The sequence below is a fragment of the Tympanuchus pallidicinctus genome, unplaced genomic scaffold (genome assembly GCF_026119805.1).
Source record: "Tympanuchus pallidicinctus isolate F22 unplaced genomic scaffold, pur_lepc_1.0 scaffold1, whole genome shotgun sequence".
In the NCBI taxonomy this organism is placed as follows: Eukaryota; Metazoa; Chordata; class Aves; order Galliformes; family Phasianidae; genus Tympanuchus; species Tympanuchus pallidicinctus.
The window spans coordinates 84,336,142-84,360,526 of NW_026294618.1; the positions used below are offsets into that span (position 1 = coordinate 84,336,142).

The 24,385-nt window shown below is 39.2% G+C and overlaps 1 long non-coding RNA gene across 3 annotated transcripts in view; it reads right to left on the reverse strand.

Annotated features, from left to right (window-relative positions):
- Positions 1-988: 988 nt before the first annotated feature.
- Positions 989-24,385, reverse strand: part of LOC128084103 (uncharacterized) — a 62,801-nt gene continuing 39,404 nt past the window's right edge. Inside the window, exons 3-4 of one of the 3 annotated variants that reach the window (XR_008208342.1) lie at positions 1,964-2,126; positions 989-1,616 (exon numbers count right to left, since the gene is read on the reverse strand). This is a non-coding gene — a long non-coding RNA (uncharacterized LOC128084103). Of the gene's footprint in view, positions 2,127-24,385 lie in introns of all 3 variants that reach the window. The other 2 variants (XR_008208336.1, XR_008208334.1) reach the window with 2 other exon arrangements.

Below are 24,385 nucleotides of genomic sequence, written 5' to 3' on the forward strand. Positions count from 1 at the left end.
CTAGCATAGATTTCAGCAGGTACAGATCTGGGCTGTAATTTTATCATGTGTCTGTTTACAGTCTCCACTTTGCTTCTTGGCTACCTGCCAGAGAGGTATGATACTATAGGCAGCATTAGATAATCCTGCCCAGTGTGACCAAAATATACCCCACTGATACTGACTCTTCCATCTAATTTAATGTAGCAGCCATTCTTCACTCAGTGGCTGCTGAAACCAAAATGTACACAAATACTGGAGAAAAGTCTTTCAGTTGTCATTCAGAGCACCTGACCCTGCCTTTCTCCTTGCTTCCAGATTCAATGCTTTTGTTCTTATTTCACCTACAATCCCAACTGCATATATTATTTTATAGCACATTTAGAAAAATATAAAATGCTTCCTTAGTATATCATCTCAATACCACTTCAACCTTGACAGAGTTGACTACCCAAAATAAAAAATACTGCCTTGTGTTGTTTTTAATGTAACAAATCATATCCCCTGCTTCTTCTCAAGCATGACCTGCTTATCTGTTAGAGATTAACTAAAAATCTACACCATGCACACGAGTCCTTAACCCAGTATAAACAGCACATTCCTAATCTCTAGAAAAAAAGTGCATATCAGGCTGGATCCTGTGAGCTAAAACAAAGCACTGTCATTGCTCAAGAGGTGTGTGTGTAGCAAGAGGCAAGGATCACAGCAGCAGGCAGCAAGGGCAGTGGAGTGAAGTAATAAGTAGGTGAAATAATGGCTGTACATGGCAATGCAGAGTTAATAGCTAATCTAGGGATTTTGTGGCTGGCCTCAGTTAATCTTCGTGAAAGACTACTAAAGCACAGTATTTCTTTGTGAGGATGTATGTGTACTGGATCAACAGTAGACCATGTGTGTCCCAAATTTGTGTGCTTTCATATATATGCACTATTTATCTGATTCTGAGCACTGATAAAGTAACTGAACTTCAGAAATGATAACTTATACATGGAAAGTACACAGATCACTCTGAAAGTAATGCCTTTTATTTATTTCCATCGAAACTACAATTGAAACAAAGAGCACAATAACACTGTTTGATTCTCAGCTACAAAACACTTTTTTTCAGCACAGTCACCACTATGAGCTATGCTTTTTCACCAGCAATGAACAAGAGCCTGTATGACATGCTTGTAAAAATCTGCACCAGTGGAGGTGATCTGCTGTCTCTGTCACCACTGCTGAAATACACCACGCACTGCCTCACTGAATGGTGCCATTTATTCCATGTGGAGGAATTCAGTGACACCCCTTTGCTTCATACACACTTCCATGTCAGACCTCGTGTCACACTGCAACAAAATGTAACAGAATTGTGACGAGGGGAAGTCCAACCCCTACTGCCATACCACCATCTGCCTCTGACATCATGGGCCAGCATAACAAAATAGGAAGCATTACTTTCAGAGCAGCCCTCAAAGTACATATGTACATATACATGTAGTTTGTACAGGATGAAGATAAACTGCTAACAACTTCCATTTGGTATTGCACTTAAGAGGAATGAAAGTTAGTTCTTACCAGATAGAATTTTAAAAATTCCTGATTCTTTGTATTTTACTTTTCTTGGCAAAACAGATCTGTCCCTTCAGGAGTAGCTGTTGATGAATCACAAGAATAAAATTTGTTTCATGGTTAAATGAATGACAAAACAACTGTAACTTGAGCTGACACCATTTTTACATTATCTCAATTTCACTTCTCTTTTTGAGCTTTAAAACTTTCATCCAGTGCAGTAACAGGCCTTCACACTGGAGCAGCTCTTTCACAAGACATTTTTATCTATGAACCACAGATAATAAGGTTGACTTCATGTTAAGAAATGAGTAAAGAAAGTTTGGAAAGGTTCATATAACGTTTTGCCTGGGTTTTGCTCATCAAGAGAAAAATGGGTAGCAAAGAAAAAGGCACAGATACTGACAAAACTCAGTAATAGTATTATTACCTGTTAGTAGTTTGGGGAATGTATGCCACTCATAGCTAGGTTCAGACATTCTTGTTTCTGGTAGTCAATGAATTCCTCTTCCCAACTGTCACCAAGCCTTTAAGAAGCAAAGCTTTTTTTGATGATTCAAAAATCTTCAGAGGTCTGGCTGTGGGTAACAGCCCTGGAGTAGGTAATGGTAAGTTGTGTCAAGAAAGGTAAAGGTGAATAAGTAGAACATTGTCAATTTCTGAAGGACTGGCTGGATAAATGAAGGAACCCGGCAATAAAGTCAGCTTGGGCAATTACATCAGCAATCTGAAAGAAACCTTGAGTATCTCTAACTTAAATCCACTGTGATTCTGATCATACACAAGGCAAAGGGGTTACAGGAAAAGACTTCAAGGCAAAACTGGAAGAGAAATGGCTGCAAGAGAGGTCCAGGTTATAGGCAGAGAGCATAAAACAAAACAGAAAAGTCAATGTCAGTAGCTGTGAGAGACGATGGGAGAATTTATCTGAGAAATTAAGTGAACTTAGAGTTTCCACATGATACCTAGAAAATCAGCAAGATGTTATCCAGCTATAACATAGTATTGTAAGAAAGAAGTGATGCTGCTCTTCAGTGAGTCAAAAGTGGGGATTAGGGGTAGTCTGTATCTAATTCTAAAACTAAATACATATTTTGTCTCAATTTTCAGTAAAGATGATGATGTTGAAATGGAGTGAGATGGCAAGATGACTAATAGTTAAGAGGGAAAGGAAATTGCCAGTATCACATATAAAAGGAAAATAAAGCACAGACTACAGCATATAGGTAGAAAAACGTTAGATAATGCCCATTCCAGACATCAAAAAATAAAGGAAATTATTTGTCTCACAGTAAGCTTTCTGAATGTAGCAGGAAATGATAAAGAGTAATGTTGGTTTACAAAGGTGGACATTAACAGATTACCCTAATATCTTTCTTATAATATCATTCACCATCTAGGTGAAGAAGCAGATAACGGGGATTAGCAGAGTAATTAGGTGATGGACTATCCATAAATGATCAGAGGTAAACTATCTGAGTAAAGAAGGTCTTTGTTTTATAAAAGATCAGTTGGAGGTTAAACCTAGACATTTTCATTTATGACACCAGCAGAAGAAGGTGGTGGGAAATAGAACTGTAAACAGCCCAGTGCTAGGAGGCACAAACAGTAAAGAGAGCTGGGAAACCATACACAGTTAAATTGATGGAGAAATTGGAATACGGATAAATTGAGGAGTTTAAAAGCAAGATGGTTGGGGACTAGTATCAGACATTTCCTCTAGCAACTAGGAGCTTAATGCTTCAAGAAGATCATGAAGAAGGACAGAATATTGTTGTTTATTAGAGCATAATATGAAATGCTATTCAGTTTCAGCATTAGAATGACAAATGCAATCTTAAACATGGCTGGCGACAGGTTAGATGCCTTCACACGGGCACTTAATTAGCAGTGTGCAAGTGCTTATTTGGAGCTCCGCGCAGGCAGTCATGAGCTGGCTCCGAGATGCAACAAACTGAAATGGTTGATGTGCCTCGCTTATTTTTGTTGCCTTCCTTTGAGCTTTGTTCACATTCTTAAATTGGGTAGGGACATACAGCCACAAGCTGTCAAGCCAGTTTATAATTAAGCCATGGCTTAGCATGGCTTAATAGGTTACTGCTCCACAGACAAGATGTAATAATTGCCTGTGTACATGTTCTCAGCTTGTCCAGCAGCTGAAGTAACGTGTTAGTTTAAGTTAGTATATTCTGCTAGAGTGTCCTACCTGAAAAGCAGTAGTTTGGGTTGGTAACTCAATCACTTGTGAGTGCATGTTTGCGTGTTCCCCCTGCACCACAGGGAGCTCACAGCTCAGAGCAGAACTGCAGGTGACACAAAAGGTACATTGGAAGTGTTATTTTTGCTCTGAGATGAGTCATTTTGCCATCTAAATTCTTGCCAAATTTTTTACCACAACATTAGAGTATCAGTTTTTGCTTAGCCTATTCTCACCTGTCATCCTTAATGTGCCTCAACCATTATTACTGCTCTGTTTGGTTCTTCACTGAATATCTGAACTTTTATTTTTTCTATCTTTGAATGATGCATTTTAAGAGAGCTTTAAGAGAGGATAGAGAGTTTAAAAGCTTAAGCATAATCAACCGTAAAGTACTTCTGTTCTTATCTTTTAAGCTAAAGTTATTGAAGAAGCTTGTTTTTTGGCTCCACGAAATACAACGCTTCTCAGTTTTCTAATGCTGTATGGATGCCATCTTTTACAGTAGAGAACATTCTCATGAAAATTCAAAGCCTGAATGTGATTTTCAAAAAGAATGTTCAAAATTTCAAGACATTATAATCATAATGTGCAGCTTTTAACTTAGCTATACTACTGTCTATGCAATCCCATTGATAACTTTTCCTACCCAGCAACATTTCTGTCATAAAAGCATCTCTTAAAGAAACCAAATAATAATGTGTTAACTACTTCCCGTTTAATCTTTATGATCTTTTCCTCATTTATATGGAATCCAGGTTTTAACTAATTCCCTAAGTAAGAAAGAAAGTCAAGAAATGAAACAAACCAAGAAAAGTAAACCCTGAAAAACAGAAAGAGAAAAAAACCTCTGTTTTTCTCACATCTTCTCTCATCTGAGTAATGGTCCCTGGTATCCAGCCCTCGTGCTGCACAATCCCAGAAGTGGCCCAGCAGACCAGGGCTGCAGGCATGACTGGCTGTGGGCTCACTAATATGGTAGCACTCATTGTGACTCAGTCACCAGCAGCAGCCCATCAACAGGCTGCTCGCCGCATCGCTGATGGGCAAATCTAAGAAGCAGGATGGGGAAGAAGGGTCATGCTGACTCCTAAAGGAGCTCCCCCCCAAAAAGAGTTAATTCTTCCTCTTCCAGATTTTCATAAGATGCTTTGATGGGTGATATCCCTGACCATCAGAGCGGCTCATGTCAGAAGCTTTGTTTCAATATGGCCACTTCAATTGAGCTCAGACAAGAGAGTTTAGCCTTCTCTGTGATAAGTACAAGTAAGCCCTCAGCATTTTCTTGCAGTACCCACAGGTCAAAAATGAAGGTTTTTAATATTAAGATATCTATAATGATTCTTCACAGAGAAAAGCAAAGCAGAATGTAAGCCAGGCTCCATGTTGTTGTTTATTCAGTAAACATAAATATGCTGTATTTAGTTTTGAAACTGTGGTTAACTATTTCTTTGTCTAGGCATTAAATTTGTCCTAAAAAGGAGGATGTGTGTATTTTTTCTATTAGCAAATATACATTAAGATTATTCATGTTAAGAATATTAATTTGTATAAGGTATCCTTCTGGCTTCTAGAAATAATGCTAGTGTCTGGACTAGGAAAAAAAAAATTAACACTCGGATACATTCTCACCATGGTGACCTACAAGAGAACTGTCACAACAGAAGCTGCTGTTGCCACTACAATTTCCAGAACTCCTGCTGTTTGTGTTGTTGCTGAAGAGAAAATCCACTGCCCTTTGCTGCACTTAAAGCTCAGTAAGATCAGATTGCAGCTTAAAGATAATGTTCACTCTTCACTGTACATCAGTATCGAAGAGAAAAATAAGATGATCAAAATATGCCAATCATAATAATAGCATCAACGTTAAGTATGCTGCACACTTCCTTTGAGGTAGCGAGTGCTCTGACTCCCTCCTGTTTCAGCAAAGGGAAATTAGAGTTGTGATGAGAGCCTTTGGGTTCAGCTCTGTTCAAACCAGAGTGCCACTAATGACAGTAACAATAAACTCCCTACAAGAAGTAGAGGATTGATTCCCCTCAAAGGCAAAAAGAAAATCTAGCAGTGTTTTTGGAACACAGAAATAAATTAGTGTTTCCAGTTATCAAAGAGAAAATGCAAAATAAGAATAGGCATGTCTCTGCACAATTACTGTTCTGAACTCTGTTCCCACATTCTACCAAAGGACTGCCAATTAAAGCAAGCATGTTGTAAAGGTGTCTTACTGCCAATAGAACAAGGGAATCAGTGAAAAGCATAAAACATACCTTTTAAAACTGTCTACCTATTACCCAACCAAGTAAGTTTATTTTAAATGCCTAATTCTGAAGACAATTTAAGCTAGTTACAAAAGGAAATGGGATTTAAAACGTGTACATTCAACTTCAGAGAAATGGAGCACAGTTTCATGAATTTTACACTCTTCTGTACAGATATGGAAAAAAGCCATCTTGCTGATGATAGGACTTGACACATTAAAAGCAGTACTTCTGCAAATGAAAGGGCCCCCAAAAGATCTCTGGTTGGCCTAGTCAGTACCAAGAAGCTCTGGAATAAATAACACAGAATATCTATAATTAAACACAGCTAAGGGAATTAGAGTTGGAAGTTGCTATGATAGCATAAAGCCTCTGAAATGATAAAGTGATAAAATGAGAGAAATGAAAATTATTTGCAAAAATGCTCCAAACCCTGAACAGATCATCAGCAGTAGCGACATCTTAGGTGTGAACTCTATGATTTCATTCCTTTTCCACAATCTGTAAAGTTAGGATCTGATGAGCTGTGTTGATATTTTTGTTCTATGAAACGTACAATGTCTAAAAAAGTTTTATAATAGAATTTATGCCTACTGGGAAATGGAGACTCAAATCAAATTATAATTCAACAGAAGCAGGAAGGTAAATCTAAGTTTGGAAATCAGTGTGTCAAAGGATTATTGCATATCAGAGATGATTTGTTTATGGACAAACTTAAATGGATTTCATTTGCATTCATAAAAATAGCTCAGGTTGATCAAAACTACCTTATGATCCATTTAAATTCTCTCTAAATCGAAGGAAGAAGAGTGAATGTTCAATGAAATGTTCTGAAGTTTATCCTTTCTCGCAATGAGGCAAGTCTTTGGGTGGAGGCAGGCAAAAACCCAAAAGAGAAGTACGCTCTAAAGTGCAGCTGTACTGTCTCCTTGGCTCCTCAGAGAAATCCTAAGTGATTGCCAGAACAAGGAACATGTTCAAATTGGATTTTCTTGCTTCTATGCTTTTTGTTTGTTCATTTGTTAAGTTTATTTCCATTTTGTAGTAACCCTTGTTTTGCGAGTACAATCTTTTCTTTCTTTCCTTAAACTTGCTTGGTAGTAATGATTACAAGTAACAGTGGCAAACACAAGACACAACTTCTAAGGAAGCATCAAATCTAAATAAATGAGTTATCACGCATACTTTTAGATTACCCACAACCTGAGAGAAATTTGAGAAACTGAGACATTTCTTCTTAGCAAATAATGAGAGTCAGTATCACCTATGGGGAGAAGTCTGTCCAAGAGGGTGTTTGTTAAACATGTGAGATTGTATAATTGCAGGTACCCAACTGGGGTTAAATCTTTTGGAGGTTACACCGTGCTCTGGCATGCCCAAGGATACAACTTACTTCAGTGAGAAAAGTGTAATGTTGAATGTGTGGAACTCTCAGACAGACAAGCAAGAGTAACTCAGGTCAATCACAGCATTTGACTGCCTGTCGGGAGGATTCAAAGCATGTAAATATTACCTTCCACTGCACAAAGTTGTAGGAGCAGCAAAATTGTGAGAGCTGGAAAAGAAATAATGACAACAGAAACCTGAGAGCATTACTGTACAAAGCTCTTCAATGACCAAAAGGCTCAACTTTATTAGAAAGTGTTTGAAAACTCTAAGAGAGGCTCCACAACTGAAGTGTAGCAAATGCAAAGGTGGTACTCAGCAAACATTTCCAAACACACTGCTGGCACCATCATATCACAACAGGATTCTTAAAATTGTATACCAGCAGGATGCCAGCTATAGATACAGAAAACCTCAATGTCAGTATATTCAGATGGAGAGTGACCTTTGGATACAGGCTTTGCAATGTTATGTTTATCTAAGATAGGCTGATGTTGTCTGAAACCACTGTAAACCATTTAATTGCGGTGTTAGAAGGGGCTTGGGAATTTTCATTCCTTGAAAAATCACACTCTTTTTTCCAATTATTACCACATCACTACTGTACTATCACAATGTTTTTTGCAAATCATGAGTGAAAGACAGAAAGAAAGAAAGATAGGGTATTTTCAGTGACATCAAGAAGAGTAGGGATATTCAGTCTGCATCAACTATGACTTCCAGGTTCATTTATACTCTCTGTGGTACGCTAGAATAGGCTTTAGTCAAAATAGCTGGTTTTGGTAGTGGCGGTGTCTGAGTTCTTACCACTATTCGTTCCAGAGGCCCTTCCCAATCCAGAAACATAACAAGGGGAAGATGAGGGCCCCTGGAGAAGGAGGGCTTTTAGAAATGAGCTACTGTCACAGCAATTAATCCTCTCTTCTCAACACCTGGACAAAAAGGAGATGAATAGTGTCTGAACTAGTTGGCAAAAGTAACCCATTCTCAGTTCCTACATTTCAACAGCACTCACCTCTTCTGCCAGAGAAAGGTTGTGATTAGTCAGTAGTTGTGGCACTTTTAGAAAGTTGTGTCCTGATAGGTGTGTAGTTTCAAAAGTCGGCATCCCTACTACAGAGTTTCTGACAGAAGTTCAGCAGGGTGGAGGCCTGTGTGACTGCCTAGCTGATAGAAATCATGGTCTAGATTGGATAGAAATCAAGATAAAGCGTAGGCTGTGACTGGCAGTGCAATAGCAAGAGAAGGAACATTAAGAGGCAGTACATTTGGAATTGATGAAGAGCCACTTATTGCAATTTCTATTCAGACCTTGTCATACGATTGTGTAGTTCCTTTATCGTGCCTTACAGTACAGTCTTAGTGGCTGCTTGGGGTTGAAGTAATGAAAAGAAAAGGTTACACCCTATTTTCAAGCACATTTAACTCAAAACACAAAACTAACAACATCTGAATTCTAGCAACAGAATTACAAGAAAGTCCCGTGTGAACAGTGATGGAGGCAGGAAGGTGTGACTAAATACATAAAGTCTGGGATTTTTGTTTTCCAAAAGAAAAACAAAGGACTCTATACCCAAAGCAGAAGAAAGTCAGTGGAGCAGAAACCACAAGGGACAAAGTGTCCACTCATCCAGCACTCTCAGATTCAGAGGACAGAGCAATTTAGCAAATCCCAGAGATCAGAAGACAGAATCATAGACAGACTCATGCAGTTTAAGAATCATGCCTGAGTGACTGCAGGAGCAAGAAAAACGAAACACACAGCCCTGAAACACTGTCAAAGCTAGATTTTGAGAAATGACAAATTCCCAGAGAAAGGGGGAAGGACACGAGGCTTGGGAGTGTGGACTGTTCTTTCAGAACACTGCAAAGGTGGAGTGAAGTCCAGACACCTTGATCAGTTTACCTGAAGCATCTGTTTTTCTTTTAGAGGAAGATTCACTCATCTCATTTTCTGTGGCTCGAATATTCATTAGTCATTTGCCAAAAGAGTTTAAAAAGCAATGCAAACAGTAGTCCAAGCAAAATATTTTTTTTTCTTAGTCTTTGGGTGGAGAGGAAAGAATCTCAGGGTGAGGATGAGACTATCATAAATCCTGGTTTAACAAGTATGTGAGCCTGTATGGAAGAGTCCAAGAAAGTAGAGATGTGTTTATGTGGCTACAAGAGAGAATCCCACTGGCATTTGTCTTTTCAGTCCTTGCAGCTCGTACTGTAGCAACAACAGTTATTTTTCAGGCTGCCACGTGCCATCAGATTTTAACCAGAGTGAGACAAACAATTGGACCAATCATGTTTCCAATAAAGTCCGCTAGATTATTTCTATTTATTTCAGAAGAAGTATATACAGTCTGAAGATATTTGTAGCAGCATTTAAAGAATTTCTTTTCTGTCTAGTTTTAATACCATTTAATTATGTTGGCTTTGGTAGAGTTGTGTGATTTCTCAGTCTTGAGGATTTAAACAATCAGGTCAGTGTCTTCTTATTAATTATTAATTGCCCAAGGGCTTGTCACAGTTGAGGCCAACATGCAGTGCTGCTAACACCATCGCAAAAAGGCAGTGGTTAAGTATGTAGGCCATCAGGTCCATAGCATCAGCCAATCATCACTATTTCCATATACCTGCAGCACCATAAGACAGACCTCTGTGCTTGGAAAGTACAGTTGCACTTACCCACATTATTTTAAAATTGATTCAAAGGATTCTGCAAAACATAATCAGAGCACATATTTAAAAAGACATAAATACAGATGAAGGCAACCATTGAAGAAGTGTATCTGTGTCTGTAGTTAAAGCCTACTAAATTAAATGTGAAAAATTTCTCTCAGACTGGAAATCATATCGCTGTGTGTGGTCACAGAAGAAAGCTCAGTAAATTCTGGTTTGGTGGGTGAGTCAGCATGAGTCATCAACAGAAATACCATCCTACGTTATACGAAGCTGCAAGGTACATTTAGAAACGTTTCACAGTAACAAAATAATGCTGTGCTCCTGCTTTTTGTCTACATGACATTAATGACAGTCCCAACTTTCCTAAAATACTGTAAGCATCCTTACCTCAACATGTGAGGTTAAAAAAAAAACATAAATCCCTCTTTATTTTGCTGTTTTTATTAAGCAAAGCCAACACATGCGAAAAGCCTTTGGGAAAGCCTCAGGTAGCAAATAAAGTCCTTTACATAGTTACACTGACTGACAGCTGAGCAACACCTGCTTTTCAGGTGGATTTCTGATTACTTGACTGAAACATGCGGAGTGCATTTTTCTCCATTCCAATTTTAATTGTTTCCATCACTCAAAATTTCAAGCAGGTAATAAGATCCTATGACAAATAAAGGTAGGTAGCTGGCATCACCAACTGTGTAATAAGCAAAACAGTGCCTATTTTGCTCTTGAAAGATTTTTTTTTTTTTCAATTGTGGCATCCTGTTGAAAGACTTCTGGATGCAGTGCAGGTGAACATTTGTAAGGTTGAAACTATTCCTGTTTTCTCCTCTCCCACTTTTCTTAATTTCCATGGAAAAGGTTTGTTTTTCTACTCTTTATATTTTATTTTCATCCAAAACAAATTTTATTCTGTTCCAGCATGTGTTTCTGCATATAATTTCCCAACATATGTACAGCTACATAAGAAACATGTTTTCTCACTACTTCTTGTATTAATTGTAGGAGCTCTGATATTTTCTCTAGCTCTGCTCAAGATGAAGAAAATTTTGCATGTAATATAGCTGTACTAAAAGTCTAAAGTACAGAACAGCAGGGCATTCACACGGAGAGCTATTTGGCCAGCTGGACAACTTGCACTCCAGTCTGGAAATAAAATCCACTGCTGCAGTTAGTCATCCCTCTGGATCCCACTCATCCCAGTGATGCCACACAGATGCAGCCAGATTCACATCAGCTAATCTAGTTACAAAACAGAGGCCCTAGTACTATCAGATATGTTAAAATCCATGTAAACAGAAATGGCTTAACCTCTTATTTTAAACTGCAAACTCTTTTTTTTTTTTGCTGCTCTTCCAATAGCTTAGCAAATGCATTCTGAATTTGTCCTCTCATTATCTCAAAGGGAGGATGTTTCCTGGATTTACTCCTAACCATTGTGTTTTGGTTCACTAATCAATTCTTTTCCTAGCTAAGTTGTCTATGCATCATCTACTTAACGTTGCAGACAACTAATATTGTGATTCATTCATTGTTGCTTTGTGTAGTACCCTTAGAAAATCTTGTGGGTTTATTATTCTTGAATTACATATTATGTTAACTCACACACTAAGTAAAAGAGGGTACTATTGCTCATGCTGCTGCCACTGCTTGTTTTTTTTTTAAGTGTTCATCGTACTTGGAAGGATGGAAAGGCCAAATCATGGCCTTTGAGATGCTGGATGAAGGAATGCCAATTTTGTGAATCCATTTGAATTCATGAGCGAATTATTGTCTACAGAAGAAGCAGCCCTAAGCACACCTTGAAAAAGGGCAGAGACTCTTTGGACTTTGCAAGAAGCTCTGAGGCAAAGGAATTTGTGTCAGAGGCACTTTCGTGTTGGGTTTGAGCTTCCTAAGTGTGACCACAAAGACAAATTCAAAGATGCATATAGCTAGTTAGTTATCTACATTGTTTATTCACTGGGCAATCAGGGGTACCAATTTTGCACGTACAGACTAAATATGTCAGCATTCAACCCAACTCGTTGTCAAATCAATGTTTTACTCCAACTGACGTTCCTGTAGGACATTGCTGTGTTTTGGACATTTGCTGCTAGAAACAGTGGAGACTGAAAAATGTTTTCTACACACAAACTGATTATTGTAGATATGTTCGTACAGAGTACACACATACACGTGGGTACCTCTTTAGAACATATTCTCAGTAGACAGTCTTTTCACAATAGGTCAGTATTCAGTGCACTTTTCCTGTTTCAATACTTTCAACAAAAATGTAAAGCAGTGCCTATTTTTGTAAAGTCATTTTCAAATGTTACTGGAAGCAATTCTCAGCATTACTCTTTCTTCAGCATTCCTCACAACTAAAATGGGTGGATGAGCAATAATTTAAGCTATAAAAACTGAGGCAAATTCCTGATCTCCTTATACTTTCTATCAGCTACTGACTCTCACATTTATGTGATTTTTGAGGATTTTACGTCCAAATTTGCTAAAAGTAGGGGAAATTCACTCTGATAACAGACACAGAATAGAGAATTTGACAAAGATGACATAATATCTGGCTGTATTGGATGACAAAATAAACACTAATTCTCGAGATACCTTTGCGGGAGGATTCTACTTCCATCAGAGCCTGAAGGAGGGACATGCAATTTCCTATTGTTGCTTTTCTTTCACCACAAATTATCCCAGAAGAAACCTCAACATTGATGTGCACACTCACTCCTGAAAACTTCAAGTCAAACCTGTGGAGCTGGAGACCATCTGCATAATTCAGCGAGTGAGTTTGCAAATGAAAAAAACACATGGTTTCCTTCTCTCACTTAAATGCTTTCAGGTGCACTTAAGAGTGAATTTCTCTGCCACATGAAAGAGGCATAGTTCTTGCTCAGTATCTCACTTGCTCTGGAAATGAAAGTTCTAATCTCCCTGTGTGCTCTGGTGGTGTCATAAACAAGAGCCGCAGCCAGCCTCCACTCACTCTCATTCAAGCTGTCTGAATGCATGTGATAGACTTGTTTCCAGGTTTTTGGGATCTCCTGAACTTGCAATGACACAGATATTGAATGTGTATCCAGAAAAACATTTATGTCTGTCAATGCCATGGGAATTCTGGCTTGACTCTGAGTGAGGCAACTCTAGTTTTTGTGACTGGGTGATGGCATGGCACAACAAGATTTCAGGAAGGCTTACTCCAAGGACTCAGGGCATTAATCTTAAAACTGCATGTAGTCTCTGCGCTACAGCATGTAGCACTGATTTTTCTCACTGAAGTCATTCCTTAATTTGCTTGTTCAGAATGATTACTTGTCAGTCTGTCTAAATAACTGTGGATGAATTTACTTTGTATTTTTGTATTCTGTATTTTATATTTTCGTATATTTGTGTCACTGTTAGAAAGGGACTAGTAAAGGCTTTTCCTATTCTGGCACCAGAAGGATTTCCTAAGATGAAAATGCTGAGTAATCTTGATCATTTTCCAGTATGCTGCTTCATTTAATGTAATTTAGAGCATCATTTTCATGCCTGCAGCAGTTAGGTAATCACTAGCTAAGAGCTGCTGATTGTATCAAACATTTGGCTCTGCCATACAGACCTACTGCTGCATTTTTTAGCTCTGATAAATTATATGTCAAAATCAGGTACAAGTGTTTCTAATGAAAAAAAAGAAAGAGAATGAAAGGATAGAAGCAAGCCTCAAAGCAACAGATTGGACTAAAGTTTTTCATTAATTAATACTATGCAAACCATCTGTTTTAGCACACAATGTTAAATTATCTTTTAGCATCCCTTCGTTTTTTTTAATTTATTTTGTTAAGAAAAAATATCTAAAAACAAAAATGAGCAATGGCAGAATCAAACTAACTTTGTTCACAGAGATCCTTTACTCTGGCAATGTTTAATATTATTTGAGCATTCTTGCACAAATACAATGACTGTACAAATACAAACGTAGGGCAGATCTGGCTGTTTCACAGGTCTACATGCATATATAACTTATTTGATTGTATGCATATATGTATATGAGTAATTCCGAAGTAAAAAATAAACACAGGTTTGACAGAAAATACCTGATGCTATCTGAGTTAGTTCACATGGATGACTTCCACCCTTAAGCCTGTGACATTAGCCATGTCTTAGCTCAGGCTGCTGCAGCTAGAGTCAGAGAGTGTGCAGTGGGGCAGAGCGGGCCGGTCACTGGAGGCATGGACATGAGAGTGAAAGCCAAGAGGTGCAGGGCTGATGACGAAGTCCCTAGAGCACAGGTGTATCTGAAAGACATCTAAATACACACCAGTTGCTTTGTTTTCTTTTTTCACACCAATATGTTCACATAGACTGACTGTGAGCAGTGTTATTGTCTTGAAAAAAAAAAAGACGTAAGCAGCTGAGTGTTCTTTTACTGGGTGGGAAAGTAGGAGGCACTGAGGAAGTAGCAGTAGAATTTGCAGACTGTATATGCCAAGGGAAAAAATCTGCATCAAACATGAGCACGTAAGAGCTACAGGGTGTCCCGGTGCATCGTGCTGAGCCAACATTGTTCTTGTTCTCTGATCTGATTGATGAGCAGATTTGACACCCAGCAACTCCAGCCACAGCAGTGGCCAATTTTGGAGGGAAAAAATACATTGGAGAAGAGATACTGGGTACTCAGTATGGTTAGGGTAAGGCTAGCTGTGGTTCAAAGCCACATCTCGAGTCTTTTCCCAGTCAGTCTGGCACAGAATTGCTCTGTGGTATAAGCACCATCTTTCCCTAAATGTTACTGATGGTTCAAACCCATTAATGAAAGACTTGTTTGCGCAGCAATTTTTGTACAGAAAGTGCAAGGGCACTGGAATATACACTTATCCCTCTCCTGGATAAGAGGAGGTCTATGCTGCTTGCAGGCTGAGACAATGGGAGGGTAGAACTGTCTGTGGGACTGCCCTGTACAGCACTGTGGGAACTGAACAACTGGTAGGCTTCCTTGAGGTATGTTGATGCACATGCTTTCCTGCTGATAGCTGCTTTGCCTTGAGGCCAGGAGAGAGTGGGCAGCCATTGAAAGGACCTGGGTACAGGGATGCTTAGCCAGAAGACAGTACAGTGGAAACTGATGCATGTAAAAATGCTTAATTATATACAGTGCTTAATTATACACTTTACATCTTAATGTACAGAGCAGTGAGTAGGAGTAGCCTGTATAAGTTGTCTGCAAACTAAAAAAAAAAATTCCTTGGTAAGTGAATTTTATCTTATACATCTGTTTTTTCTCTTCCTTTTTTGGAAATCCAAAATGCTTCTTTTGCAAATTCACATAGCTGTTGATTTGCTAAGTCTATTTTGCTGAAAGAAGCCCTCCCAAAAGACTAAAACCTGTGAGCTTTATTTCTCACATCACTGATTCATCGCTTGCTCTCCTCCCCCAAGATTTACAGTACATCAGGACCTGACCGGAGGAGTTGTCTGTCATACTTCCAGTTAATCAATGACCTACTTTATTATTACATTTAAAGCATGGGCTCACGGAGAGGCTTTCTGCATTGAGTGAAGATCCAATCAATAACTGGCATGAAGGACACTGCAGGGAACAGTGCTGTGGAACAGAGAACAGTTTTTACTAAATATTATTTCATGACACTTTCCCTTGGTAGTTCAGTCTATTTTAGGTACAATAGGATGTCATAATTCCAGTTACTTTTTCAAATGCACATGCACAGATGTTGGAAATGCACTGAGCACTGAACTGTTCATATAAACATTAGTCTATTGCAGGAAAAAAAAATGAAACTTTTATTCACCTTCAATTAATTTTATGCATCTTCTCGGGTATAATTGCAAGTATGGTACAACTCAGTCAGTCTTAAGAAATTAAATGGAAGTGTCCTGAAAAACACTCTCTTCTGGACTAACAGTCTAACGTAACTCTGCTATGAAAATAACTTCATAGGATTGCTACCATTTTTTGGCAGATCTGCTCCTTCGTGTGTGATGCATCATCAACACTGTGGTTCATTACAAAATTAATCATTTATTACTTCTGCACAGCCCTGCAAAACTGCAATGAGAAGACAATTGAATTGGATTCTTCTCTGTTTCATGCATCACCAAGAGAATGACTACTATTTTTATTATTTGTGCTATATATAACCTATATATATATGTATACACACAGTTATGCTTTTGCAACTTCATTTAGCCAGTAGCTTCAGTGTTTTTATATTAGCCTCACCAGAAACAGAAACTATCCATGCACAGGTGTAGCAGAAGATTAATTCAACAAAACTTCTGTTGTCGCCAGTGGCACAAGAGTTGGAAAGATTGAAGTTTGACTTTGAAATCCAGGCTGAGTTTAGATGGTTGTTAACTGAGTGATGTCTTCAGTATGGGCTTGTCTCGTGGAGCTGTAGGCAAATACTTGACTGAATCAGAAGAGTAAGCAGTTACCCTCATGTCTGCTTAGAGTCTATTATGAGTGGCAGACTGAATCAGTTCAGTTCAGATCTGATTTTCTAAAGATGTCTATCTTTCTCCTTGAGTCAACACAGGAAGCCTGTGAGATCCTGTTCCTAAACAGACACCTATGGAAGCTTTAGCATTAGCTCTTTCCTGCGAAAGCTTTCAGGCAGTCAAGGAGTGGTCCTGACATGGAGAGAGAGAGAGGAGTGATAGACTATCAGTCTGTTGGAAAAAAAAAAAGAGAGAAATTCCCTCTAATCTTATGCCACTGATGACTTCTCCAGCACTTCTAAAATAAAAACTATTGCACTTGAAACGTGTGGGTTTTCCAACAGAGAAAGTGTTTACTGCCTGGAACCAGCTTTCTAATGATAGTAAGCACTGTTCAGGGGAATGGAATCTTGCAGAGCCAGAAGAGGTGCATGTTAATGAAACTGGGGTGAAACCCATGTTGCTTTCAGGATTTTGGTTCCTGCCTGAAGGAACTCCTAAAGGGAGCAGTTTCAGCACTTGCAATTGATACCCTGCAAAGCAAAACCTCCTTACATTGTCTACCTGACCTGCTGTTTTGCAGCTTGAAGTAAGCAGCCATCCAAAAGTGCTACAGAAGACAGACATTTGCTACTCCTTCCTCGAAGTCAGAGTTGTTTGGGGATAGGTAAAAAGATGTAAGAGAACTGACAGTACCCAGCATCTCCTGCTCTGCCTTCCTGATAACTGTATTTAGATATGACACTCTGCAATTATATCACAGGTGACATAACAATTCAGCTTGTGCCTTTAAAACAGGGCTTTAATAAGAGTAAGGTAAGGAGCTGCCCTCTCTGCTTTGTTGTACAAAGAGAAGAGCTTCTGTTGAGGCATCAAAATATTCGGAGAAGCTTTATATGCTCACAAATGCCAATACCTAAAGCCAAGCAGCTCTGTGAGCATCCCTGTTTCAGGTTCTTGTTAGCCACGTGGTCTTGACCTTTTGCCAAATAGTATTTCAGAAAAATGTCTCAGTATATAAGCACATGATTGTAAAATGCCTCACTTTAAATGAAGTGGTGACAGGAAAACATGGAAGGACAGTGGAGGAGTGGTTAAAGTGGGTTGCTAGGGTGTTACGAGGATGAATTTGAGATTGTTCCAAAGAATGTCTCCTCTCAAAACTGTAAACACACAGTTGGGCTGAGGAGTCAAAAATAGACAAATGAGATTTTAGTGACACTGCTCTCTGGTGTGCCAGAAGTGAGTGTATCTTAACTGTCATAGCTCAAAGGGCTCTGAAGACCATTAAGGCCACAATTGAGGATTAGTATGAAATTTACATGACAAGATTACGCAAAAAGTCCATTTATTTAGTTGTAAACTGAATAATTAGATATGGATATTAGTAGCCATGTGTCACATAAAGCTATCATGTTGAGAATAACCTTATAGTAAGAGCTGATCTAAACAGACAAAAATCAAGGAGCAACTGAATATTTAACAAAGCAATAAAATGATACTGAAATGACTGTATTACAGTGAAATGATAATCTGTTCCCACAACCCAACTATGTATTTATTCACACTCTGATATGTTAAGTTTCCAAAAGAGTGATTTTTCCTGGACAGCTCAGATTCACTTCCATGTAGCAAGCCATTTTCCTTTCACTGTTGCATAGAAGAGAACTGCTGATGATCTGCTTCACTCAAAGCATGGACAAACTTATCAGGAATATATGATTCCTTCAAAAGGCATCAAACTTATTAGTCAGCTGTTTAGTTAAATGCAAGCTAACAGACTTTTTGCCCCTTTCTTTTTCCTACAACTGTCCTATTTTGTGAATTAGATGTTTTGCTACTGAAGACTGCTAATAATAAAAAGGGTCCTGCTCTGCTTTGTGTCACCATGCTCTCATGTCAAGCACTGTGTGCAGGTTTGGACAGCTCAGTATAAAAAGAACATACATATATTTCATATACATAGAATAAGGAGAGGCCTCATGGCATCCTGCAGCTCCTCACAGGGAGTGGAAGAGCAAAGCTGAGCTCCACTCTCTGGTGACAGCAACAGAACCTGAATGAAGGGAATGGAGCTGTGTCAGGGGATGATCAGGTGGGGGTTGGGGAAAGGTTCTGCACCAGAAGGCATGGCACTGGCTGCCCAGAGAAGTGGGCACAGCTGCCAGAGTTCAGGGAGCCTTTGGACAACACTCTCAACACTCTGTGTGGAGCTAAGGGTTGGACACAATGATCCTTATGAGTGCCTTCCAACTTGGGATATTCTGCTATTCTGTGGTTCTAAGAGTGCTGTACTGTTTCCCACACTTATTCCTTATTTTGAGGTGACAGAGACACTGCAAGCTCCAACCCCCTCTGAAACCCTTCAGACTGATGTTGATAGAGAATAGCTTCCAATGGCTGTGGTATAAAAATGTCTCCAAATCTCAACCTTCTCTCTTTGCACTTCTTGCTCTTCAAGTTATTCTCAGCTCTGTAAGCAAATACAGAGCACCTGTCTGGAAGTCTGATAGCAGCAATAGGACTTTCTAGTTTTTAATCGCTCCTTAAGTGTTGAGTATCCTGAGCACTCACCGGACAACTGGAAATTTAAGCTCCTATGCATCTACTGCAGCTAACACTAGTGAGAATCACAGGGAACTGATATCTGCACCTCACGTAATATGCAGAACAGTGAGAAATGGAACTACTTTCTGCATTGGTGATGACTCAGGACAGCATTTCTTGGCTCCCTCAGATTTGAATGGCCTGTCATAGGCAAATGGCCTCCAGGATCAGTCTCTACTAGGGCTTGTGTGGCCTGAGAAAAGTTACTTGCATGCAAAGAACAGCAAGAACAGGTAGCCCTGAAGAAATGGGGATAACATGCTGGCAGAATCATAACCAGGTACTTTTGGACAGCTGTTGGCACTCTTGGGCTTCTTCACAGCAGCACATCTGGAATGAGGCATCCAGAATCCCAGCCCAGAAATGTGAAAAATCTGTGTCAGAAATTTAGGAAAGACACCACCTCTTGCCAGTGCTTGCATGCTTGGTTCTGCAAGAACCAAGGGCTGAATATACACCTCAAAGGTTTATCTTGATTTTCTATAGCAGTAATATTAATCCAAGTGGTTACTTTGATTTTCACAGAACTTTTGATTTACTCTGTTATAATGTTAAGCACAAAGACCCATTGGAAATACACCAATAAAAATTACAACAAAGGCCAATTAGGTTATTATTCCTCTGAGTTATTCACACAAAGCACATTTTAAAAGGTGAACTGCTGACTGAGGCACCACTCCAGTGAGGATAATTTGGGATTGGTAGCTGTAACAGCTTCTAAGTGAAAATCATTTGCAGCCAGTAGTACAGTTCTAACTGATTTTCATCTGCACTTTTAACAAAGCAATTATAAAATAACGTAGTCTCCAGTAGGTGACAGTGTCCGAAGCTGGGACAGAAATTAACAATGTAATAGAGTGAGGTACCTAGGGTCCAGATAAAGTGCCTTGGAATTAAAAATGCTAATAGCTTGCCTTGCTGATTACTGGACTGTTACAGCCATGGGCACAGTTGTGTGCCACAAAGCCCATACAGCATTCAAGTCCTTCCAGAACCAGAATCACGGAATCACAGAATCACAGAAACACCAAGGTTGGAAAAGACCTACAAGATCATCCAGTCCAACCATTCACCTATCACCAGCAGTTCTCACTAAGCCACGTCCCTCAACACAACATCCAAACATTCCTTGAACACCTCCAGCCAACTTGGTGTCGTCTGCAAACTTACTGAGGGTGCACTCAATGCTCTCATCCAAGTCATCAATAAAGATACTGAATCAATAAAGATATTGAACCAAGAAGCTAGCCCTGCTGCATGTCCAGGTCTTCCCAGCACCACGCACCTTTTTACAAAATGTGGGAAGTAGGACTGCTGCGGTCATTTAACAGTGCTGATATCTCACCAAAAGGGACTATGATGTTATGGTTATGATGATGGAAATCTCTTATTCCTGCTTTTGAAAGTGTTCATTGACTCAGGATGAGCATTTGAACTGAGGCTTTCAGTGTCTCAGAAAGTCTGAACATTTTGATTTGATTGAGCTGTGGTGAAACAGGGAAGATTTCAAGAAGATTGCAAATTTCAGGAATACTCTGCTGATCAAAAAGCTGTGCAGAAGGCTACAATTCATAAAGAAAAAGAATAGATAAGAGGAAGAAATAAATGAATTGTCACATAGGAAATTTCTGCTATGACTACAGATTTCAAGTTATCTTTAACTTTTAATAAACTTAATTTCTTGCCGTAACCTTTCATTCTTTCAAAGAACCTATTTGCTTATATAGAAATATTGGACAAATCTTTTAATTTTACGGTACTACAGGTTACTTATTTGTACAAAAATCTGTCCTATCTTACATGACGTTTGCAACTACAAACTGGTGTTTGTAAAGTATTTAAAATACTTGAATGTCACTGAGTGAGAAGCAGATAGTGTTTGCTATTAGCTTTTTGCTATGTTCTTTCTCCACATATTTTAGTCAAGTAATGTGCCCGTAGAAGAGCAAAAGTAGCTAGCATTACTTCCCTTAAGAGTCTTCTTTCTTGCACCTCTCAGTCTAGCCCTGTGACTTTGGCTGTCTGCCAGGCAAGTTATTACACCTATCGTGTAGGCTACTGTAACTCTTGAATCATTTCACTAAATTTAGATCCTCGACTCAGAATTGCCTCCAAACATTTAAATGGAAAATACAAAGATGACTTTGGGGTTTGCTGTGGTTTTCTTCTCAAAAACAGATTCAAGTTTTTAATTTGGTTTTCTTACTTCTTCAGTAAAAAGGTGTTATAATTCACAGTTACTCATTCAACAACATTTATTCTACTTAGTTATGAGGAGCTTTCATAATGTTATGTATGTTCAACAGGATGTCTGAGGGCCTAGGTACAAGAGAAGCTTGCAGAATATTTGTTTTTACTCCTTTAGTAGCCAGAAAGAAAAATGCACTCCATGTCTGTGCAGCTCAGCATTGTAAAACCCAAAACACAATAGTTGTGGCAGTATTGCCTTCTTGTGGGGAAGGCCGATATACTCGTTTAGCAGAATGACATTAGATATCAAAGACCTGTTTGGTTTATTTCTCTGAGTTGTTCTCTCACTAGAAGTGCTAAAGATTTGGGAAAGTGAAAGAGTCCAGCAAAGCAGCTTTAGAGTCTTGCCTTGTCGGAGGACAGAGGAAACAAGCATGGCTGAGCAAAGGACTGCTGGTCACTGAGGTAAAGAAGTAAAATACAGGCAGATGGGAAGCCTGGGAGAAATACAAGAATGCTGTCCAGACACACAGAGATGAGACAAGGTGCAGACAGAACTAAATGTGGCAAGGGATGTTAAAAACCAGAAGGGGTTCTATAGGTACACTGATCAGAAGGGACAGGCCAGAACGTCCCCTCTCTGTTAAATAAGAGGAGAGAACTGGCTTCAACAGAGATGGAGAAAGCTGAGGCACTCAGCGAGTTCTTTGCCTGTTTTCACTGGCAGTGAGGCTTCTTGTGTCTCACCCGTGCCTAAACCATGAAGTGGAGATTGGGAGAGCAAAATCCCACCCACAGTAAGAGCAGAGCAAGTCTCACACATCGCCTCACGAGGCTGAATGCGTACAAGTTGATGGGACTGGATGACACACATGCCCTGGTCCTGAAGAACTGGCTGATGTGCTACTGAGCCACTTTCCACCATATTTGAAAATGTGCAGCTGTCAGGCAAAGTCCCTGGTGACTGGAAAAAGAAAAACATCACTCCTATTTTCAAGAAAAGAAGAAAATACAGGCCAGCGAGCCTCACATCTGTGCCTGGAATGAACATGGAGTGGATCCTCCTGGAATAGGCATTAAGGCACATTCAAGATGAGGAGGCGATGTGAGACAGCACAGCTTCACCAAGGGCAGATTCTCATGCTCCTCTTTGGCTGATTTCACACTTTGCCTTTGAACTAACTTTCTGACTAGCTGATGGTATGATTGTGTTATGATGAACTCTGCGGGCAGTAGGAAATCTATCAAGTTAGTATTGTGAGCTGATATTTGGCAATTACACGTCTATTCATTTGGGATGAGAATGAACCAGTGTCTGACTGAGAATGGCACAGTGTCTAACCAGCAGTAGGAGAGCTAGAAGCTCAGAAGGCATTACACACTTTCTGATAAGAAAACTTAAGCTCACAGAAAGTCACACAAACACTGAGAAAAGTACATGATTTTAGTGGATTTCTCAGAGAACTCCCCATTTTTTGAGCTAAGTCACATGCCATCACTTTTTCCTGGAGGGATATTAGAATGAAGATGTTTAGCAGAGGATAAGTTCACACCTGTTGTTCATTATACAGGTATCTGATTGCTTGTTTATAGAAACTTCCCTGCTGTAGATTTCCAGGAGTTGAAAAGAAAAACACCATGCAGAATTGGATAAATGAATAATTGAACAAGATTTACAAGAATACATATGCATATGGAAGCTTCAGTTGTGCTTCAGTAGCTCCACGTGGAAACAAACAACCCTGCAGTTCTCTTAGAGACAGGTATGTGAAGTTCCTCCTTCTGTACTGAAGCAAACAATAGTTCTGTAGGATGAGCTGAAAGTTTGGAAAGATCTATGGTTAATTCCTAAAACTCCATACATCTCCTAGGATGCTAACAGCTGATTCAATTCATGTGTTTTTGTTCTGACAACACATGATTAATATTCACTCAGTAACTGTATCAGTTACATTTCCTTTGTTCTGTATAATAGCAGAGTTTATTCCAGAAATACATACTGGAGCATTCTTTACATTTTTCTGTGAAGCATCTGATACTGGCCAGGGTCAGATCCCAAAAATCTTACAAAAAACAAGATAAGGTCTTCAGTGCTTGTGAACAGCAATTCTCATGCTTCATGCCTCAGCTGAGAGCATGAGGCTCTCCATACAGCAGAACTCCTAAATGAGTGCTGTTGAGATGCCTGAGAAGCTCAAATCCATGTCCATTGGTGTAGCATCTGAGCTTTCTGGCTAACAAGGAAGTCTCAGTGAAGTTTTACATTCGTGGAAAGAGATGTGAAATGGATTACTCAGGATGAAACACTGAATTTATCAGCAACCAGAAGATTCAAGCATTTTGCCTGAAAATAACCTACACTTCTAAGATAAACACTGTCAGTGGCTAGTTCTGTTTAACTCTTTAATGAACTCTTTAACTATATGATTCATAAGTCTTCTTCCTTTTGAGAAGATGGCATGTTCAGCTAGAGTAGAATATGAATCTCAACTTCAACGTGAACTTCATCCCTACTTCACTGAAAAAGAGTTATTTCAATTTGGATCTGAATTCTACTTATCTCCTTCAGCATTTAAAAATTCTCAGATATTTGGAAGGAAGACCTTTAATTCTTACAGTATCTACGCGTGGATCTGAATTTAAAATCATAGCCGACATGAACCTATAGTCTTCACATACTCTAACACAGCTTTATCACACTATTACACTTTCAGGGATCAAGTCTTTCATCTCCTTGTGTTATGCATGGCCCTGACTGCAACATAGAGTTTTCCACATGCCAGAACTGAATTGTCAGCTTTCACCAGCCAAGTCATTGAACTGGCCAACGTCACACATGGTTACATTCCACCATGACATTTGGACTCTGATTGAACTAGACTAGATAAAATGTATTGCCAAAGCAAAACAAATCACACTAATACTGCAAGGTGAATGCTAACTGAAGCACTGTTTTTATTTTTTCCTTTCTCTGAGGCCTGTCTCAGTACCATAAATATCCTTATAGCAGTTTGAAATTGTCTGCACCAGCAGAAATCCCAATTGAAATATCCTTTATTCAGTCAGTTTAGGGAGGTATCCTAATTGTAATTCCAACACACTACAAAGTATT